A 6128-nucleotide genomic window follows, 5' to 3' on the forward strand; every position below is an offset into this window, starting at 1 on the left:
GGCAAGAAGCAGACTGACTGATCCAGGCTCCCCTTGTACCCCCCATGCAAAGGCCAAACTCCAAGATCCCAGGTGACAATTCAGCATCCCCTCTGGTTTCCTCCTAGGGCTGCTTCTCAGCAAGGAATGTACCAAAGGTTGCCCCTACAATCTTAAATGAGAAAGGTTTCCCCTCCCCTAGGAGCATGGGGGATCCCCAGGTCTGAGAAATCCCCCTAGAAGAGACACTGCCCCCTAGGTCCTAGGGAACTCAAGGCCGTGGAGATGGGGACTGATGCACAGAGAGGTGGAGTGACCTAGCCTAGGCTACTTCATGAGGCAGTGCAGGGACTGGCCTGACCCTGAGAGTAAGGGGGGCTTGGCTGTGGAGTAGGGTAAGAAAAGGTATTAGAAGCCTCTTAAAGCAGGTTCTAAACTTTTAGGAGCAGCAGGCAGGTCTACTGAAGACCCTCAGAGAACAGTCTAGTCTCAATCCTAGGGGTCCCTTACAGAACAGCTATCAGCCAGGTAGGTCAGGTCTCTGGCAGGCAATCCTTGGCACTGAGAGGCTTTATCCATGAGTGTTAGTCTTGAGGGGGCCATGATGGGCCACCCAATGTCCACTGCAATGTTGGTGAATAAGTTGCTGAGACACCTCCCTGACCTGCTTCATGTCTAGAATCTTGGTAAACCTCTGGAGGTTGGGCTCATTATGCTGGTCTCTGACATACTTGATCACATGGTAGCCACCTATTCACAGGTAAGGGTGTGAGATCTTCATCTCAGTCACGGGGATCCAGTTGAAGACGTCATCATCCTCACCACCCCAGCCCCAGTACTCTTTGGGAAGCCATGGAATCTCAGGAACTGGGCCTTGCTCAAGCCCAACCCACCTCCAAAGTAGCCAGCATAGGGCAGCTAGAAACCAAATTTGTCCATTGCAATGGCAAAGTGGTGGGGCTGCTTGCTGCCACAGTGCAGATTGTGATCATCCACCAGGACCAGGTCCACATTGCTGAAGATGAAGCAGTCCTAAGCAGGATCCTCCTTCAAGGCCTCTAGGAAACCCATGTTGAGCAGCTTGGCTGGGTTGAAGATGTCCTCACCATGCTGGTTGATGACATAGGTGCCATCTCACAGGTGCTACTGCCTCCACATCGTGGAGCCGTTCTTGTAAGTGATGCTCCCAGTGTCTAAATGGGATGGTGACTGTCACTGTCTGGGCTTGAGTACAGTCAGGTGGTATGTAGTGGCTACCCAGGAGCACACCTAGGTCTCCCTCTGCACCATGGGTGAGGTGAATTTGATCAGCAGTCAGCCCACAGCAGAAAGGACAATGTCAAGAATCAGGGCTTTTGCCAGAATCCAGGGACACCATCTACCTGAGGTGAGGAATGGAACTCCAGAAACATCCCTGTTTGAATGGATTTGGACCCTTGGCACCCCCATGGTTCAGAACTCTATTCTTCTACTAGTAAGACCCTCTTCCCACCCCTATAGACAGGCCCTACTCAATATAGACAGGCTCACCAATACTAGGTGGTGAGTTAGGACATGGTGGCAGGGCAGGAACTGTGGGGTCAAGCCAGGCACTGGGGACCTCAGGGAGCCCAGAGGTGGGGGCATTGGTGTTGGACAGACAGTAGTTGGTACTGTTGCTGGCTGCTGGGTGGAGGGCACAGGCAGGGCTGCAGGCACTGAATGGCTCAAGAGGACTAGGTGCTGGGCATAGATGTCAAAGTACAGGATGATGACCACAAGGAAGTATACAGCAGGCAGAGAAGGAGCACAGCCTTACAGACATGCTCCAACTCCACAGCAGTTTGTTTATCCTTCAAGCCACCCCTGGCCTGCCCAATGGGCCTGGCCATCTGGCTGCTGGCCTGAGCAAAGAGAAAGAGAAACAGACTCTGGAAGTCAGGGTAGGATGTACAAGGCTGCCTACTCACCTCTTGCTTAGCTGCTCATTCTCACAGATACACATCCTTACACTTACCTGCTCGTGCCCTTGATACTCACAGACTTACACTCTACCTATAGTCACCCCAACAATTGCTGGCAACTCAGAACTCACTTGCCTTCAGGCACACACCAGTACTAAATCACATGCACTTGCATTTCTTGTCCTCCCTGACACACAGGCACACCCAGGCACACACCCTTATTGCACAACTCTACACATACCAGGAACATGGACACAGGAACTTTGATTACACAGGTTCATCCCTAGTCATGGAAACACATTTAGTTACACACCTGAATGTGCACCTGTACCCCAGGGAACTGATAACCCACAGGTAGCATCCTCAACCCAGAGATCAAGGTTCAGGCCTTGGGAAAGGGGACCACTTACTGAGTACCTACCATGCAGGAGCATGTTACACTCATGACTTCATTTAGTTCTTCCAGGAGCCTTGGTAGGAAGAAGATTGGTCATTCAGGTCCCAGTGGCAAACAGGCCAGGCCAATTGGAACCAGGCTGGGAAGTGGCTGTCAGCATCAAGGGGCCCAATATGGACAGGATATTTATGTGATCCCTTCCCACTGGAGCAAGGGACCAAAGTACAGGAGCCGGGGCAGGGGACACCCTATTCTAAGATAGGCCAGCTCTGGAGCCTGCATAGCATGGCTAGTCCTCATTCCCTTGACCAAGTCTTTCTACCCTTGGAGATATATGCATAGGACAAATATATATATACTGTTATCTATCATTATTTGTAGTGTTTGTCCTCAGAGAAGAATTCAAATGTAAGCTGCTCTGTGTGTTTTGCACAGATTACATGCCCAGATGGTCTCCTTCCTCCACATTCAACTTCAAATCTCCAAATCCTTAGTTCAAAGAAATGGAAATCCCTACTCATGTCAGCCCCAGAGGAAATAAATCTAGAGAAAAAGAGAAGGGATATGTTTGGTTTGAGAACTAGGGATGTACACTGTATGTACATCAGGGCAAGAAAAGTGTCCTGAGCCCAGGAAGGTACAACAAGTGAGAAATTGACTCCAAAATGCTTATCAGATAACATTTCCAGAGAAAAAGGATGGAATTTCATCTGGGTTTTAAAGAATATGAATTTTGATGGACAGAAAAGGGAGAAAATTTTAGGTAAATGTGATCTGCGGATCAAGCTCTGCTGTTATTGCCACTATTATTTGTCTTAGTTTATATATCCTCTGCAACCAAAGGCTATGGAAATTATTAACTTGGAAGGGGATTCCAGGCAACACAAGTAAGGAGGTGAGTGAAAGTGAGATAAGATAATGAAGAATATGTTCATGAGCTGGTTACCATTATGTTCAAAGGGAGCTCTGTCCCATTGCCCCGTTGGGGATTCTCTGAGAAAGTGTGAAATGTGCCCCAGAATTATTTCACTGGGGGCAGGAGGCTGAGGCATTTACCTACTAGCTGTGACACAGCCCTCACTGGTTGAGAGTGTATTTCTAATATTTTAGTTTGTACCTACATGTGGCCCAGGAGGCTCTTAAAATGCCAGAGAAAACCTGAAGTAAGAGAGATTCAGCATGTAGGAAGCTCTTTTAATTCCTCTTTCACCTCATTAAAGCGGTTTTCTCCTCAGCCTTCCCTAGTTCAATAGATGATGGTACCGCATCTTTCCAAGACCAGGAGTCAAAACTTAAGAATCATTTATTCATCCATTTCGTTTGTTTAATACTTGCCCTGTGTTGGATGTTCATACAGATGCTGGGTGATAGCAAGTCCTACATGCTATACTCCTAAAACATCCGAAATTAGTCCCTTTTTCTCCAAATTCACTTCTATATCCTTAATTTGAAGTGGGGTTGGCTATTTACGATTGTTGCTAAGTTGAGAAAAGGGGCCAGTCTTTGTAACCCTCATTGTGCAACTTGACAGTCCAGTCACATGCCTCTTCATCATGAGTACATGTTTTTGTACTTGACCTTCCAATCTTGCCCCTTCCAGATCCCTGTCCAACCAGCCAGATTTCTCACCTTGAATTTAAGAGTGCGTATATCCTTAGCTTGGGCCATTTTTCTTACTACATCCTAAGTGGATGACCAAGTGCACTGTCATTCTCCTCTCATTTCACCGTTGAGGGTGTTGTGGGTTATATTCTGTTCTCCAGAGGTCATGTTGAAGTCCTAACCCCTGCTACCTGTGAATGTGTCCTTATTCGGAAATTGGGTGTTTGCAGATGTGATCATTAAGAGGAGTTTACACTGGATTAAGGCAGCTCTGATTCCATTGTCAAGTGTTCTTATAAGAAAAAAGGTAATACAGACGCATGCAGAGGGAAGAAGGCCAGATGAAGACAGAGGTAGAGATTAGCGTTATGCTGCCTCAAACCAAGGAATGTCAAGGGTTGCTAACAATGACAAAAGCTGGAAGCTAGAAGCTAGAAACTAGAAACAGTAAGGAGGCATTTTTCCCTAGAGTTCCTGGAGAGAGTAGGACCCTGACAACACCTGGACTTGGGTCTCCAGCACTGTGAAAGTCTCTGTTGTTTTAAGTCTCCCAGTTTGTGGAACTTTGTTATAGTAGCCCAAGAGAACTAAAGTACAGACTGGCCCTGGATGGGATGTGGTACAACAGCAATCCATCTTCAGTTTGCATGCACGCGCCGTAGACAAGCACTCTATTACTAAGCTATATTCCTAGCCTCTAAACTTTTTTCTATATCCCCAGCCCTGCCCTTTACTTTAAAATCCGTGTTTTGGTGTGCCTCAGATCTTGCTTTTTAATTTTTTTTTTTCCTAAAAAAGTCTGCTCCTCAGACTTGTCCCCTAAAATCTTTACTGACAGGGTAGGGCCACTATTGTACACATTTCCTGTGCTGTTCTGGATTCCTACTTCGTGGGAACCCAGCTTCAGTCAGTGAGTTTTAGATCTGAGAATTGACTTGGATCTGAACACCTGATAAAGGATTGTGAATTTCTGTTGAGGTGGCTGGTCCCAAACTTTTGCTAAGCAACTATTGATCACTTTTGATTATGGGCATATTTATCAATGGTTTTTTCTTATTATTCTGCACTTGCAAATATGTTTTACAGACCTTCTCCATAATTGCCTAGAAATTAGGCCCTCTTTGCTTCCTTTTTAACCTTTCTGTTTGTTGTGGCAATTATTCTCATCTTGCTTCTGCCAATAAAGTTTTATCATCTGACCACTGATATTCCCTAATCCTATCATCTCCATTGCCACTAAGGTCCTGGTTCTCTAAAAGCATCTCTTATATTTCATCGTGACCCAAAGGGAACAGCCACAACTGAGATTTACAATGATGTTATTGCCCTTCTCACAAGCACATTCTTATTTCCTTGGTAAATATTGTGTTCTCTGGGTCCTTCCATAGCACAGAGTTTGCAGGTGGTTGTTTTGAGAAGTGTCACTTTGGGAAGTATGTCCATTCTTGTCCGCTTCTGCTGGGAGCCTTTTGATTTCTTCCTCACCTTCCTGAACAAATAGACCTAGTATTGCATGTAGTATGGGCCATAGCTTTCTTCCAGCTGCCAAGAAATATCCTAGCAGGTATTAGTTCCATCTCTTAAGGTCTTTGTTAGGATATTAAATTGTGTATTATGGGAAGATACTTCCCAACTCTCTCCTGTGCATCTTGATATTTTGTATTCTTTAACCGTGCAACCTCATTTTCCTGTGTCATATATACATTCTTTGCTCCTACCAGTTTGTGTGGGTATCCCTGCACTCTTTTAGTGAATCGTTCCTGTCCCTTATTTAGCAGTCTAGAAATTCCTCAGGTGGGTTAAGCTGAGAATTGACCCTCACTGAGTGTTTAGTGGCTAGGAGGTAGGTGGGGGCATTTCCTGAGCAGGCAATGTGTTGTCTTTCAAGAATAGATTACTGCATAATCCGCAAGCAAGAGGCATAGGTTAACCTTTAACAAGGAGGGGTGAGACATTTCTCCTGACCCGTCAGCTTCAGTTATATTTGGGTTTCAATGTTCTCAAGTGTATTGACCCAGATATCTCTAGTCCTAGGGTCCTAGTTCCTAATTGGAGCCTTTTCTGTGTTGTAGCAGAGCTGCTGGGGTTAGCAGTTCAACCTTCTCTGAAGCTTCACTACCGTTATAATTAGGTTCTCCAACTGACCTCAGCTTTCCCCAGCATTCAGCAGGAGGTGAGACAGTTCAAAAATTTCATCTACTTTCTGA

At 45.9% G+C, this 6128-nt stretch overlaps 1 pseudogene; it reads right to left on the bottom strand.

The window, feature by feature from the left end:
• Positions 1-550: 550 nt before the first annotated feature.
• Positions 551-1963, bottom strand: LOC114098966 (beta-1,4-galactosyltransferase 2 pseudogene; annotated as a pseudogene).
• Between the last annotated feature and the right edge of the window lie 4165 nt (positions 1964-6128).

The sequence above is a fragment of the Marmota flaviventris genome, chromosome 8 (genome assembly GCF_047511675.1).
Source record: "Marmota flaviventris isolate mMarFla1 chromosome 8, mMarFla1.hap1, whole genome shotgun sequence".
In the NCBI taxonomy this organism is placed as follows: domain Eukaryota; kingdom Metazoa; phylum Chordata; class Mammalia; order Rodentia; family Sciuridae; genus Marmota; species Marmota flaviventris.